Source organism: Scomber japonicus, chromosome 1 (assembly GCF_027409825.1).
Source record: "Scomber japonicus isolate fScoJap1 chromosome 1, fScoJap1.pri, whole genome shotgun sequence".
Taxonomy (NCBI): domain Eukaryota; kingdom Metazoa; phylum Chordata; class Actinopteri; order Scombriformes; family Scombridae; genus Scomber; species Scomber japonicus.
This window is the reverse complement of record NC_070578.1, coordinates 1-16,299: the sequence shown is the minus strand read 5'-3', so window position 1 is coordinate 16,299 and position 16,299 is coordinate 1.

Here is a 16,299-nt window from a genome sequence, read left to right as displayed (position 1 = left end):
GCTTGGTGTCTACGTGTCGGGCGTGGCCGAATTATGGCAGACGGAGACGGGTTGCAAGTCTCTAGGATGTACCGTTCTCGAGTTATCGCGAGAAAACCGTTTTCCCATAGGAATCAATGTATTTTTTGAAAAATTCCGAAAATTGTACAAAGTGTTGATGAAAAATGTCACTGCACAGAAAGTAGTTTAGAGCACGTTAGGGTTAGGTTTGGGTTAGGGTTAGTGCTCAGGAGTCCAAAGGAGGTTGTGGTGCACTGGCCTGGGGATGTGCGGTCCGTTGCATTCCCCCCGCCTCCCTGCAAATGAAATAGGTGAGTGTGAGTTCCATTTTAATTGTATGCAAGTAATTTTAATCAATTATAATATATGTATATATTTATATATGTACCACAATCAATTTTCATAACTGAAATCACCAAAAAACCTTTAAAAACCTGTGTACAATGTGGTTTGTGGAAGTGTGTGGTATGTACATATGACCAGGTACAGATGCAGCCCAGGACAAACAAGATGAGAGTACAGTGACCTTGTTATTTTAAATTAAACACAGTTGACCTTAATTGAACACAGATGGAAGAAGACACAGATGATTTCCTTTAATGTCTTTATTTTTATTGATTGAGTATTAGGTGGTGGTGTGTGTAAGTGATCTCTGTCCGAGCTATATAAAGAAGGTTATGGTTAGTTAACAAGGTTATGTAAAGAAAACAAAATTAAAAAATTCTATGTGTGAGTTTTCTTGCTCCAGATTCTCTCCACTCTCCTCCCCAGGAACAGGGATCCAGATGCGGCCTATAGTGAACTTTAGGTGAGTATTATGCTCTGTTGGGGTAGGTTGTAATTGACAGTGAGGTCCAAGGTGCGCCCTCCCCAGTGCTGTACTGCTTATAATGTATGTATGCCTTAGTATAGAGTTCTGTTCTATGAAGGTAAGTTTTATGTGTATGTGTAGACTTTAAAGGTGAAGTGGGTTGGTCACTGCAGCGAGGCCTCACTCACACCAGGCAGGGTTGTGTTTAGCTGTCTGCACCAGTGAGAGAGGACCCCACTAGCAGTTTCCGGAGTCCAGTGGATGTTGTTCTTTTGAGTGTGAAAGAGTTCCTGAGGAAGTGGGTGAAGAAAGGAGAAGTTCTGTTGTATGTATAGATTGATTTTGTGTAATTTATTCTTTTGTGCTGTTGATAAGCGTGGTGAGAAGTTAATGATAAGGATCCAAATTTCAGCACTGGGGAAGGCGCAGCTGGCCTTTTCATGCATGGAGCGGAGCTGTTCGATTGTGGCTGAATCCGCATCCTCGTCCCTGTTATAAAGTCCCACTGAAAGAATCAATACCTGAACCTGGTCGTGTTGTCCCGACTTCATTATTAATTTTTTGAAGTCGTTGAAGGTAGCCCCCGGGTAGCTATCAGCCTGCACCGTGTAGTATGAAAGTTGGGGGAAAAAACCAATGTTAGTGTCCCCCAGGATGAGAAATTCTTTGCGTGTTGGGATTTCCCAGTCCTGGAGCTCGTTGCCAGGTCCGGCCGCATGACAGATGGGGCTGGGGTACTCGTCCTCGGTCTCCTCCTCCTCGGGCCACTCACATGACTGCGACACAGTTAGATCTTGTGAAGGGGGGTCAGGGATCGGTACAGATTCTGTCATGTTGACTTTCTGACCATGATATTTCATCATTTGGTCCCCCCTATGATCTTTTGTGTGTGCCCGGGGACTGGCCTCTGAGTCAGAGTGTGTCCCCTTGTTGTGAGGAGGAGACCATGGGAGTGTGGACACCCGAGTGGAATTGGTGTCCACCTCCAGCACACCTCTGCCACGGCCAGAGCATGTAGGCTTGGTGTTGGAGCTCCAGGACTGGGTAGCCTGATTGACTGTTTGGGTGGAGATGTTTTGTTTTTTAACAGACTGATAGCTGTTCCCAGGGGCCACGATGGCCGCCGTCCTCTGGAGGTCCTGCCTGGGGGAAGAAGAAGTGGTGGGTAAGGGAAAGTCAGAGGTGGGAGAGGGGGAGGAAGAAACAGGTATGTCCGGAGGAGGATCCGGAGGGGATGGAGGTGGTGGGGGGTGGGGGCCTGTAGGGAAAAGGAGTGAATGTGTTATGTTGATGGTGTCCGGGTCCAGTCTGGCTCCATATCGTTTTCTAGCCCAGTTTGTGGCTACGTTAAGAGCCAGCTGGTTGCTCTGTGTTCTGGTGAGGGAAGTGATGAGGTTAGGGTTAGGGTTAGGGTTGGGGTTGGGGTTGGGGTTCAGGGGAAGTAGGTTAAACTTTAAATGCACTGGCCTACAGACTTGGGCTAAAACTGTCTATTTCTGGTGTAGTGATGTGTGGATGGTAAATGGGGGAAGAAGTAAATGGTTTTTATATAATTGGAATAGTACATGTGTACCTGCACCGACTATCAACCGGGGGAGCAGGGTTCAAGTCCCCGAGCCGGTAATCCCACGTCTCCCACAGACAGGGGAGCAGCCAATGTGGCCACCCACCCACCACGTGCCTCCCAAAAAAACAAAACAAATAAATCTAAAATCCCAACAGGTAAGTTAACCTCTGTATATATTTCCTTTAAAAACAGGGGCTATTGTATAAAGGAGAGTTGTAAGGATGTGCTGCAAACTAAAACCATAAAACCAAAATTATGTATATGTATTTAAATTAAGAAAAGTATTACAAAAAATTATATAAATAAAATATATAATAAAATATAATAAAATAAAATAAATAAAATAAAATTATAATATTTATTAATATATAAAATTTCATAAAAAGTTCATAGGAGTGTATATGGAAGTAAATGAATCGGATGGGTGAAGCTAAATAAATAAAAATTAATATATAATAAAAATATACATCCAATAAATAAATACATGTAAAAACCATTAAAAAGCAAACCAACAATAGAGAGTAAGAAGGAGACAAAAGGCCTCTTAAACATATAAAAACAGGATAAAAGTTATCAAAATCCATGTAAAACCATCACACTAAAATTCATACCGATCCAGCCCATTCACCCCATAAAACACTCATAAATATATATATAATAAAAATAAAATTAATAAATAAATAAGAACGACCACCATAGTAGTAAAATGGTTAAATAAACAACACATCCCAACAAAAACTAAAATTAGTGTTATTTGGACACTTTTGGATAAAAATGAATAAAACTGGGAGACAGGCAGTGGTATTATTTTATTTCTATTTTCCGGGGTCCGGTTCCTGCGGGACACCTGCAGTTCTGTTTGAGAAGTGGAGATAAGAGAAGCTGGGGCTTTAAAAAAAAAAAAAAAAAAAAAAAAAAAAAAAAACACAGGTTGAGGAATGGTTAGGTTAGGGTCAGGATTGGGTAAGGTAGGGTTAGTGTACGGTTGAGGGAAAGGTTAGGTTTAGGGTTAGGTAGAAGGTAAGGTTAGGTTTAGGGTAAGGAAAAGGTTAGGGTTAGGTAGGGATAAGGTAAGGTTTAGGGTTAGGTTGAGAGTAAGGTTAGGTTTAGGGTAAGGAGAAGGTAGGGTTAGATTGAGGGTGAGGTTAGGTTTAGGGTAAGGAAAGGGTTAGGGTTAGGGTTAGGGTTAGGGTTAGGGTTAGGGTAGGGGACCTGATTCCCCCTCCGGAAGGAGGAGGTGGGTGCACGGTCCTTCCACCGTGGCCCCCCGTACCCTCGGTCCCACTCCGGTTGGCGGACGCGCTTCCTTCTGCGACCATATCGCACCTCGGTCCAATCGTCCATCTTTGTGTTTGTTTGTTATTTTTCTTTTTAGAATTCCAACACAAACAACTGAAATTGTTTCCCAGAATTGAGGGGAAAAAAGCCAAAAATGAGGTAATCCAAAATGAAATTGTTTTAAATGTAAAAAAATCCAATCAACTTAAATTATTCTTAATTGTGATAAACTAAAAGTGTACTTCCAAACAAGAAAGCAATCTACTAAAATAAAATTATTCCAATAAAATCAAAAAAAACTATTTTTTTAGTGTTTTTTTGTATTTTGGTATTTTTTTAGCGTTTTTTAATTTTTTTAAATTTTTTTATGTTTTTTTATTTTTTTATTCAAAGTAATTGAAATTATTTTTTCCAAAACAACAAGTTTTTAAAGTTTAACAATGAATTAAATCGAAAATAATGTGCCAAAGTCGACGTTTCGACTCCTAATGAGTCTTCTTCAGGACAGGCACAATGTAAAGCTGGCTGCAATGCTTTCTGAATGATGTTGCTCGGTCGAATGTCAGAGTAAGAATGAGCAGAGCTCTGTCTGCTCCTTTTATACTCCGCCCAAAACGGCTTTTTACACTTTGGTTTCTCTGTTACAGCCAATCAGGTAAGTAGAATTTTGGTACAAATTTATAGTGTCCGTCTTGGTTTCTTCTTTTTTTCAGGTTTTTTCAGGTTTTTTTTCATTAGGTAAGTATTTTAAAAGTATAAAATAAGGTAAGTATTAATTGTAATTTTGATTTCTTAATTAAACATGAATTAAAATATTTAAAGGTAGGTATTTATTTAGGTTTATATATTTTTTTAGAGGTGAGTGTAATTAACTTATTTACAGGTAAGTATTCCGGTTTATATCATAGTATTAGGATTAGGTTTAGAATTAGGATTAGGTTTAGAGTTAGAATTAGGATTAGGTTTAGAATTAGGATTAAGATTAGGATTAAGATTAGGTTTAGAATTAGGATTAGGTTTAGAGTTAGAATTAGGATTAGGTTTAGAATTAGGATTAAGATTAGGATTAAGATTAGGTTTAGAATTAGGATTAGGTTTAGAATTAGGATTAAGATTAGGATTAAGATTAGGTTTAGAATTAGGATTAGGTTTAGAATTAGGATTGGGTTTAGGGTTAGGTTTAGAATGGGGATTAGTTTTATAATTAGGATTAGAATTGGATTAGGTTTAGGTTTTAGAATTAAGATTAGAATTAGGTTTAGGTTTAGAATTAGGATTAGGATTAGAATTAGGATTAGGTTTAGAATTAGGATTAGGGTTAGGTTTTAGGTTTAGGATTTGGGTTAGGATTAGGGTTAGGTTTAGGATTAGGGTTAGGGTTAGGTTTAGGATTAGGGTTAGGGTTAGGTTTTAGGTTTAAGATTTGGGTTAGGTTTAGGATTAGGTTTAGGATTAGGTTTAGGATCAGGTTCAGGATTAGGGTTAGGTTTAGGTTTAGGATTAAGGTTAGGTTTAGTTTTAGGTTTAGGATTAGGGTTAGGGTTAGGTTTAGGATTAGGTTTAGGGTTAGGATAGGGTTAGGTTTGGGGAAAGAACGGGGTCCCTGCTCACACCAGGGTCCGTGGTGCACGGGCATCTCCGTTTGGGTGGTCAGCCTTCCACACTCCATCTTCCATATTTAGGGTTTTATTTATTATTAATTATTATTATTAATTAATCCTTCTTTTAGGTTTCTTTTCCTCTTTCTTCGTCCTTTGTTCAGGTTTTATTCTATGCCTTCTTTGCGTTTCTTTTCCTCGTCCTTTTTTCAGGTTCTGGTGTCGCCTTGGCTATATCAAATATGAAATCATTTTTTGTCTTTTTGTTTTTCTATTTTTTTGTTTTTTTCTTGTTTTTTCAGTTGGTTTATTTATTCTTCATTTTTCTTCTTTTTCCCTCCCTTTAGGTATACCATGGTTTTCTTTTTTGTCTGTAGGTGGCGCTCGCGACGTTTCGGCCTCATTTCGGGCCTTCTTCAGGCATGCCACCCCAGACCGGTAAGTATGAGGAGATGTTACTCCTTCAGTGCTCTTCTTCCAACTGATTTTTCCTCTGTGTTTCTCCCTTTTATACTCTCCCTCCGGTAAGTATTTCGTTTCGTGTTCTCCCGGTAAGTATTTTTGTTTCGTGTTTTTTTCTGTCTTTACAGCTTATATTATCCTATGTAACCCTTTTTCCACATCAAATAAACACCGTTATGAATTTAAACTGTGTGTTTATTGTATTTATTTATTTATTAATTTATTTATTAATTTATTTCTAACCCTTTTTCCTTAATTTATGTCCCTTCCCATTTTCCTGATTACCATCCTTTACTTTTCCCCTTGCGTACCTCGTATATTTCTTTTTGCCTTTTTTAACCCTGCTTTTATGGCTATATACGGAATCTTCAGCCGGGAATTACCGTAACTGGAATCTTGTGGATTGTCCTCTTTTGGACTTTTTTTAGGACCGCATTTTGGGTTCCTTGGGGTTAGGGTTAGGGTTTGGGGTCAGGGTTAGGGTTAGGAGACAGACTAGGGTTAGGGTTAGGGCCACAACTGGGCATCAGTCAAATTAGGGTTAGGTTTAGGCACACAATTGGGGCTGGTTAGGTTTAGGGTAGAGTAGGGGTTAGGCTTAGCTTAGCATAGTATGGAGGCAGGGGACTGACCATTGATCCGAAACGTGGCGCTGGCCGGTTAGGTTTGGGGAAAGAACGGGGTCCCTGCTCACACCAGGGTCCGTGGTGCACGGGCATCTCCGTTTGGGTGGTCAGCCTTCCACACTCCATCTTCCATATTTAGGGTTTTATTTATTATTAATTATTATTATTAATTAATCCTTCTTTTAGGTTTCTTTTCCTCTTTCTTCGTCCTTTGTTCAGGTTTTATTCTATGCCTTCTTTGCGTTTCTTTTCCTCGTCCTTTTTTCAGGTTCTGGTGTCGCCTTGGCTATATCAAATATGAAATCATTTTTTGTCTTTTTGTTTTTCTATTTTTTTGTTTTTTTCTTGTTTTTTCAGTTGGTTTATTTATTCTTCATTTTTCTTCTTTTTCCCTCCCTTTAGGTATACCATGGTTTTCTTTTTTGTCTGTAGGTGGCGCTCGCGACGTTTCGGCCTCATTTCGGGCCTTCTTCAGGCATGCCACCCCAGACCGGTAAGTATGAGGAGATGTTACTCCTTCAGTGCTCTTCTTCCAACTGATTTTTCCTCTGTGTTTCTCCCTTTTATACTCTCCCTCCGGTAAGTATTTCGTTTCGTGTTCTCCCGGTAAGTATTTTTGTTTCGTGTTTTTTTCTGTCTTTACAGCTTATATTATCCTATGTAACCCTTTTTCCACATCAAATAAACACCGTTATGAATTTAAACTGTGTGTTTATTGTATTTATTTATTTATTAATTTATTTATTAATTTATTTCTAACCCTTTTTCCTTAATTTATGTCCCTTCCCATTTTCCTGATTACCATCCTTTACTTTTCCCCTTGCGTACCTCGTATATTTCTTTTTGCCTTTTTTAACCCTGCTTTTATGGCTATATACGGAATCTTCAGCCGGGAATTACCGTAACTGGAATCTTGTGGATTGTCCTCTTTTGGACTTTTTTTAGGACCGCATTTTGGGTTCCTTGGGGTTAGGGTTAGGGTTTGGGGTCAGGGTTAGGGTTAGGAGACAGACTAGGGTTAGGGTTAGGGCCACAACTGGGCATCAGTCAAATTAGGGTTAGGTTTAGGCACACAATTGGGGCTGGTTAGGTTTAGGGTAGAGTAGGGGTTAGGCTTAGCTTAGCATAGTATGGAGGCAGGGGACTGACCATTGATCCGAAACGTGGCGCTGGCCGGTTAGGTTTGGGGAAAGAACGGGGTCCCTGCTCACACCAGGGTCCGTGGTGCACGGGCATCTCCGTTTGGGTGGTCAGCCTTCCACACTCCATCTTCCATATTTAGGGTTTTATTTATTATTAATTATTATTATTAATTAATCCTTCTTTTAGGTTTCTTTTCCTCTTTCTTCGTCCTTTGTTCAGGTTTTATTCTATGCCTTCTTTGCGTTTCTTTTCCTCGTCCTTTTTTCAGGTTCTGGTGTCGCCTTGGCTATATCAAATATGAAATCATTTTTTGTCTTTTTGTTTTTCTATTTTTTTGTTTTTTTCTTGTTTTTTCAGTTGGTTTATTTATTCTTCATTTTTCTTCTTTTTCCCTCCCTTTAGGTATACCATGGTTTTCTTTTTTGTCTGTAGGTGGCGCTCGCGACGTTTCGGCCTCATTTCGGGCCTTCTTCAGGCATGCCACCCCAGACCGGTAAGTATGAGGAGATGTTACTCCTTCAGTGCTCTTCTTCCAACTGATTTTTCCTCTGTGTTTCTCCCTTTTATACTCTCCCTCCGGTAAGTATTTCGTTTCGTGTTCTCCCGGTAAGTATTTTTGTTTCGTGTTTTTTTCTGTCTTTACAGCTTATATTATCCTATGTAACCCTTTTTCCACATCAAATAAACACCGTTATGAATTTAAACTGTGTGTTTATTGTATTTATTTATTTATTAATTTATTTATTAATTTATTTCTAACCCTTTTTCCTTAATTTATGTCCCTTCCCATTTTCCTGATTACCATCCTTTACTTTTCCCCTTGCGTACCTCGTATATTTCTTTTTGCCTTTTTTAACCCTGCTTTTATGGCTATATACGGAATCTTCAGCCGGGAATTACCGTAACTGGAATCTTGTGGATTGTCCTCTTTTGGACTTTTTTTAGGACCGCATTTTGGGTTCCTTGGGGTTAGGGTTAGGGTTTGGGGTCAGGGTTAGGGTTAGGAGACAGACTAGGGTTAGGGTTAGGGCCACAACTGGGCATCAGTCAAATTAGGGTTAGGTTTAGGCACACAATTGGGGCTGGTTAGGTTTAGGGTAGAGTAGGGGTTAGGCTTAGCTTAGCATAGTATGGAGGCAGGGGACTGACCATTGATCCGAAACGTGGCGCTGGCCGGTTAGGTTTGGGGAAAGAACGGGGTCCCTGCTCACACCAGGGTCCGTGGTGCACGGGCATCTCCGTTTGGGTGGTCAGCCTTCCACACTCCATCTTCCATATTTAGGGTTTTATTTATTATTAATTATTATTATTAATTAATCCTTCTTTTAGGTTTCTTTTCCTCTTTCTTCGTCCTTTGTTCAGGTTTTATTCTATGCCTTCTTTGCGTTTCTTTTCCTCGTCCTTTTTTCAGGTTCTGGTGTCGCCTTGGCTATATCAAATATGAAATCATTTTTTGTCTTTTTGTTTTTCTATTTTTTTGTTTTTTTCTTGTTTTTTCAGTTGGTTTATTTATTCTTCATTTTTCTTCTTTTTCCCTCCCTTTAGGTATACCATGGTTTTCTTTTTTGTCTGTAGGTGGCGCTCGCGACGTTTCGGCCTCATTTCGGGCCTTCTTCAGGCATGCCACCCCAGACCGGTAAGTATGAGGAGATGTTACTCCTTCAGTGCTCTTCTTCCAACTGATTTTTCCTCTGTGTTTCTCCCTTTTATACTCTCCCTCCGGTAAGTATTTCGTTTCGTGTTCTCCCGGTAAGTATTTTTGTTTCGTGTTTTTTTCTGTCTTTACAGCTTATATTATCCTATGTAACCCTTTTTCCACATCAAATAAACACCGTTATGAATTTAAACTGTGTGTTTATTGTATTTATTTATTTATTAATTTATTTATTAATTTATTTCTAACCCTTTTTCCTTAATTTATGTCCCTTCCCATTTTCCTGATTACCATCCTTTACTTTTCCCCTTGCGTACCTCGTATATTTCTTTTTGCCTTTTTTAACCCTGCTTTTATGGCTATATACGGAATCTTCAGCCGGGAATTACCGTAACTGGAATCTTGTGGATTGTCCTCTTTTGGACTTTTTTTAGGACCGCATTTTGGGTTCCTTGGGGTTAGGGTTAGGGTTTGGGGTCAGGGTTAGGGTTAGGAGACAGACTAGGGTTAGGGTTAGGGCCACAACTGGGCATCAGTCAAATTAGGGTTAGGTTTAGGCACACAATTGGGGCTGGTTAGGTTTAGGGTAGAGTAGGGGTTAGGCTTAGCTTAGCATAGTATGGAGGCAGGGGACTGACCATTGATCCGAAACGTGGCGCTGGCCGGTTAGGTTTGGGGAAAGAACGGGGTCCCTGCTCACACCAGGGTCCGTGGTGCACGGGCATCTCCGTTTGGGTGGTCAGCCTTCCACACTCCATCTTCCATATTTAGGGTTTTATTTATTATTAATTATTATTATTAATTAATCCTTCTTTTAGGTTTCTTTTCCTCTTTCTTCGTCCTTTGTTCAGGTTTTATTCTATGCCTTCTTTGCGTTTCTTTTCCTCGTCCTTTTTTCAGGTTCTGGTGTCGCCTTGGCTATATCAAATATGAAATCATTTTTTGTCTTTTTGTTTTTCTATTTTTTTGTTTTTTTCTTGTTTTTTCAGTTGGTTTATTTATTCTTCATTTTTCTTCTTTTTCCCTCCCTTTAGGTATACCATGGTTTTCTTTTTTGTCTGTAGGTGGCGCTCGCGACGTTTCGGCCTCATTTCGGGCCTTCTTCAGGCATGCCACCCCAGACCGGTAAGTATGAGGAGATGTTACTCCTTCAGTGCTCTTCTTCCAACTGATTTTTCCTCTGTGTTTCTCCCTTTTATACTCTCCCTCCGGTAAGTATTTCGTTTCGTGTTCTCCCGGTAAGTATTTTTGTTTCGTGTTTTTTTCTGTCTTTACAGCTTATATTATCCTATGTAACCCTTTTTCCACATCAAATAAACACCGTTATGAATTTAAACTGTGTGTTTATTGTATTTATTTATTTATTAATTTATTTATTAATTTATTTCTAACCCTTTTTCCTTAATTTATGTCCCTTCCCATTTTCCTGATTACCATCCTTTACTTTTCCCCTTGCGTACCTCGTATATTTCTTTTTGCCTTTTTTAACCCTGCTTTTATGGCTATATACGGAATCTTCAGCCGGGAATTACCGTAACTGGAATCTTGTGGATTGTCCTCTTTTGGACTTTTTTTAGGACCGCATTTTGGGTTCCTTGGGGTTAGGGTTAGGGTTTGGGGTCAGGGTTAGGGTTAGGAGACAGACTAGGGTTAGGGTTAGGGCCACAACTGGGCATCAGTCAAATTAGGGTTAGGTTTAGGCACACAATTGGGTTAGGGTTAGGGTTAGGGTTAGGGTTAGGGTTAGGGTTAGGGTTAGGGTTAGGGTTAGGGTTAGGGTTAGGGTTAGGGTTAGGGTTAGGGTTAGGGTTAGGGTTAGGGTTAGGGTTAGGGTTAGGGTTAGGGTTAGGGTTAGGGTTAGGGTTAGGGTTAGGGTTAGGGTTAGGGTTAGGGTTAGGGTTAGGGTTAGGGTTAGGGTTAGGGTTAGGGTTAGGGTTAGGGTTAGGGTTAGGGTTAGGGTTAGGGTTAGGGTTAGGGTTAGGGTTAGGGTTAGGGTTAGGGTTAGGGTTAGGGTTAGGGTTAGGGTTAGGGTTAGGGTTAGGGTTAGGGTTAGGGTTAGGGTTAGGGTTAGGGTTAGGGTTAGGGTTAGGGTTAGGGTTAGGGTTAGGGTTAGGGTTAGGGTTAGGGTTAGGGTTAGGGTTAGGGTTAGGGTTAGGGTTAGGGTTAGGGTTAGGGTTAGGGTTAGGGTTAGGGTTAGGGTTAGGGTTAGGGTTAGGGTTAGGGTTAGGGTTAGGGTTAGGGTTAGGGTTAGGGTTAGGGTTAGGGTTAGGGTTAGGGTTAGGGTTAGGGTTAGGGTTAGGGTTAGGGTTAGGGTTAGGGTTAGGGTTAGGGTTAGGGTTAGGGTTAGGGTTAGGGTTAGGGTTAGGGTTAGGGTTAGGGTTAGGGTTAGGGTTAGGGTTAGGGTTAGGGTTAGGGTTAGGGTTAGGGTTAGGGTTAGGGTTAGGGTTAGGGTTAGGGTTAGGGTTAGGGTTAGGGTTAGGGTTAGGGTTAGGGTTAGGGTTAGGGTTAGGGTTAGGGTTAGGGTTAGGGTTAGGGTTAGGGTTAGGGTTAGGGTTAGGGTTAGGGTTAGGGTTAGGGTTAGGGTTAGGGTTAGGGTTAGGGTTAGGGTTAGGGTTAGGGTTAGGGTTAGGGTTAGGGTTAGGGTTAGGGTTAGGGTTAGGGTTAGGGTTAGGGTTAGGGTTAGGGTTAGGGTTAGGGTTAGGGTTAGGGTTAGGGTTAGGGTTAGGGTTAGGGTTAGGGTTAGGGTTAGGGTTAGGGTTAGGGTTAGGGTTAGGGTTAGGGTTAGGGTTAGGGTTAGGGTTAGGGTTAGGGTTAGGGTTAGGGTTAGGGTTAGGGTTAGGGTTAGGGTTAGGGTTAGGGTTAGGGTTAGGGTTAGGGTTAGGGTTAGGGTTAGGGTTAGGGTTAGGGTTAGGGTTAGGGTTAGGGTTAGGGTTAGGGTTAGGGTTAGGGTTAGGGTTAGGGTTAGGGTTAGGGTTAGGGTTAGGGTTAGGGTTAGGGTTAGGGTTAGGGTTAGGGTTAGGGTTAGGGTTAGGGTTAGGGTTAGGGTTAGGGTTAGGGTTAGGGTTAGGGTTAGGGTTAGGGTTAGGGTTAGGGTTAGGGTTAGGGTTAGGGTTAGGGTTAGGGTTAGGGTTAGGGTTAGGGTTAGGGTTAGGGTTAGGGTTAGGGTTAGGGTTAGGGTTAGGGTTAGGGTTAGGGTTAGGGTTAGGGTTAGGGTTAGGGTTAGGGTTAGGGTTAGGGTTAGGGTTAGGGTTAGGGTTAGGGTTAGGGTTAGGGTTAGGGTTAGGGTTAGGGTTAGGGTTAGGGTTAGGGTTAGGGTTAGGGTTAGGGTTAGGGTTAGGGTTAGGGTTAGGGTTAGGGTTAGGGTTAGGGTTAGGGTTAGGGTTAGGGTTAGGGTTAGGGTTAGGGTTAGGGTTAGGGTTAGGGTTAGGGTTAGGGTTAGGGTTAGGGTTAGGGTTAGGGTTAGGGTTAGGGTTAGGGTTAGGGTTAGGGTTAGGGTTAGGGTTAGGGTTAGGGTTAGGGTTAGGGTTAGGGTTAGGGTTAGGGTTAGGGTTAGGGTTAGGGTTAGGGTTAGGGTTAGGGTTAGGGTTAGGGTTAGGGTTAGGGTTAGGGTTAGGGTTAGGGTTAGGGTTAGGGTTAGGGTTAGGGTTAGGGTTAGGGTTAGGGTTAGGGTTAGGGTTAGGGTTAGGGTTAGGGTTAGGGTTAGGGTTAGGGTTAGGGTTAGGGTTAGGGTTAGGGTTAGGGTTAGGGTTAGGGTTAGGGTTAGGGTTAGGGTTAGGGTTAGGGTTAGGGTTAGGGTTAGGGTTAGGGTTAGGGTTAGGGTTAGGGTTAGGGTTAGGGTTAGGGTTAGGGTTAGGGTTAGGGTTAGGGTTAGGGTTAGGGTTAGGGTTAGGGTTAGGGTTAGGGTTAGGGTTAGGGTTAGGGTTAGGGTTAGGGTTAGGGTTAGGGTTAGGGTTAGGGTTAGGGTTAGGGTTAGGGTTAGGGTTAGGGTTAGGGTTAGGGTTAGGGTTAGGGTTAGGGTTAGGGTTAGGGTTAGGGTTAGGGTTAGGGTTAGGGTTAGGGTTAGGGTTAGGGTTAGGGTTAGGGTTAGGGTTAGGGTTAGGGTTAGGGTTAGGGTTAGGGTTAGGGTTAGGGTTAGGGTTAGGGTTAGGGTTAGGGTTAGGGTTAGGGTTAGGGTTAGGGTTAGGGTTAGGGTTAGGGTTAGGGTTAGGGTTAGGGTTAGGGTTAGGGTTAGGGTTAGGGTTAGGGTTAGGGTTAGGGTTAGGGTTAGGGTTAGGGTTAGGGTTAGGGTTAGGGTTAGGGTTAGGGTTAGGGTTAGGGTTAGGGTTAGGGTTAGGGTTAGGGTTAGGGTTAGGGTTAGGGTTAGGGTTAGGGTTAGGGTTAGGGTTAGGGTTAGGGTTAGGGTTAGGGTTAGGGTTAGGGTTAGGGTTAGGGTTAGGGTTAGGGTTAGGGTTAGGGTTAGGGTTAGGGTTAGGGTTAGGGTTAGGGTTAGGGTTAGGGTTAGGGTTAGGGTTAGGGTTAGGGTTAGGGTTAGGGTTAGGGTTAGGGTTAGGGTTAGGGTTAGGGTTAGGGTTAGGGTTAGGGTTAGGGTTAGGGTTAGGGTTAGGGTTAGGGTTAGGGTTAGGGTTAGGGTTAGGGTTAGGGTTAGGGTTAGGGTTAGGGTTAGGGTTAGGGTTAGGGTTAGGGTTAGGGTTAGGGTTAGGGTTAGGGTTAGGGTTAGGGTTAGGGTTAGGGTTAGGGTTAGGGTTAGGGTTAGGGTTAGGGTTAGGGTTAGGGTTAGGGTTAGGGTTAGGGTTAGGGTTAGGGTTAGGGTTAGGGTTAGGGTTAGGGTTAGGGTTAGGGTTAGGGTTAGGGTTAGGGTTAGGGTTAGGGTTAGGGTTAGGGTTAGGGTTAGGGTTAGGGTTAGGGTTAGGGTTAGGGTTAGGGTTAGGGTTAGGGTTAGGGTTAGGGTTAGGGTTAGGGTTAGGGTTAGGGTTAGGGTTAGGGTTAGGGTTAGGGTTAGGGTTAGGGTTAGGGTTAGGGTTAGGGTTAGGGTTAGGGTTAGGGTTAGGGTTAGGGTTAGGGTTAGGGTTAGGGTTAGGGTTAGGGTTAGGGTTAGGGTTAGGGTTAGGGTTAGGGTTAGGGTTAGGGTTAGGGTTAGGGTTAGGGTTAGGGTTAGGGTTAGGGTTAGGGTTAGGGTTAGGGTTAGGGTTAGGGTTAGGGTTAGGGTTAGGGTTAGGGTTAGGGTTAGGGTTAGGGTTAGGGTTAGGGTTAGGGTTAGGGTTAGGGTTAGGGTTAGGGTTAGGGTTAGGGTTAGGGTTAGGGTTAGGGTTAGGGTTAGGGTTAGGGTTAGGGTTAGGGTTAGGGTTAGGGTTAGGGTTAGGGTTAGGGTTAGGGTTAGGGTTAGGGTTAGGGTTAGGGTTAGGGTTAGGGTTAGGGTTAGGGTTAGGGTTAGGGTTAGGGTTAGGGTTAGGGTTAGGGTTAGGGTTAGGGTTAGGGTTAGGGTTAGGGTTAGGGTTAGGGTTAGGGTTAGGGTTAGGGTTAGGGTTAGGGTTAGGGTTAGGGTTAGGGTTAGGGTTAGGGTTAGGGTTAGGGTTAGGGTTAGGGTTAGGGTTAGGGTTAGGGTTAGGGTTAGGGTTAGGGTTAGGGTTAGGGTTAGGGTTAGGGTTAGGGTTAGGGTTAGGGTTAGGGTTAGGGTTAGGGTTAGGGTTAGGGTTAGGGTTAGGGTTAGGGTTAGGGTTAGGGTTAGGGTTAGGGTTAGGGTTAGGGTTAGGGTTAGGGTTAGGGTTAGGGTTAGGGTTAGGGTTAGGGTTAGGGTTAGGGTTAGGGTTAGGGTTAGGGTTAGGGTTAGGGTTAGGGTTAGGGTTAGGGTTAGGGTTAGGGTTAGGGTTAGGGTTAGGGTTAGGGTTAGGGTTAGGGTTAGGGTTAGGGTTAGGGTTAGGGTTAGGGTTAGGGTTAGGGTTAGGGTTAGGGTTAGGGTTAGGGTTAGGGTTAGGGTTAGGGTTAGGGTTAGGGTTAGGGTTAGGGTTAGGGTTAGGGTTAGGGTTAGGGTTAGGGTTAGGGTTAGGGTTAGGGTTAGGGTTAGGGTTAGGGTTAGGGTTAGGGTTAGGGTTAGGGTTAGGGTTAGGGTTAGGGTTAGGGTTAGGGTTAGGGTTAGGGTTAGGGTTAGGGTTAGGGTTAGGGTTAGGGTTAGGGTTAGGGTTAGGGTTAGGGTTAGGGTTAGGGTTAGGGTTAGGGTTAGGGTTAGGGTTAGGGTTAGGGTTAGGGTTAGGGTTAGGGTTAGGGTTAGGGTTAGGGTTAGGGTTAGGGTTAGGGTTAGGGTTAGGGTTAGGGTTAGGGTTAGGGTTAGGGTTAGGGTTAGGGTTAGGGTTAGGGTTAGGGTTAGGGTTAGGGTTAGGGTTAGGGTTAGGGTTAGGGTTAGGGTTAGGGTTAGGGTTAGGGTTAGGGTTAGGGTTAGGGTTAGGGTTAGGGTTAGGGTTAGGGTTAGGGTTAGGGTTAGGGTTAGGGTTAGGGTTAGGGTTAGGGTTAGGGTTAGGGTTAGGGTTAGGGTTAGGGTTAGGGTTAGGGTTAGGGTTAGGGTTAGGGTTAGGGTTAGGGTTAGGGTTAGGGTTAGGGTTAGGGTTAGGGTTAGGGTTAGGGTTAGGGTTAGGGTTAGGGTTAGGGTTAGGGTTAGGGTTAGGGTTAGGGTTAGGGTTAGGGTTAGGGTTAGGGTTAGGGTTAGGGTTAGGGTTAGGGTTAGGGTTAGGGTTAGGGTTAGGGTTAGGGTTAGGGTTAGGGTTAGGGTTAGGGTTAGGGTTAGGGTTAGGGTTAGGGTTAGGGTTAGGGTTAGGGTTAGGGTTAGGGTTAGGGTTAGGGTTAGGGTTAGGGTTAGGGTTAGGGTTAGGGTTAGGGTTAGGGTTAGGGTTAGGGTTAGGGTTAGGGTTAGGGTTAGGGTTAGGGTTAGGGTTAGGGTTAGGGTTAGGGTTAGGGTTAGGGTTAGGGTTAGGGTTAGGGTTAGGGTTAGGGTTAGGGTTAGGGTTAGGGTTAGGGTTAGGGTTAGGGTTAGGGTTAGGGTTAGGGTTAGGGTTAGGGTTAGGGTTAGGGTTAGGGTTAGGGTTAGGGTTAGGGTTAGGGTTAGGGTTAGGGTTAGGGTTAGGGTTAGGGTTAGGGTTAGGGTTAGGGTTAGGGTTAGGGTTAGGGTTAGG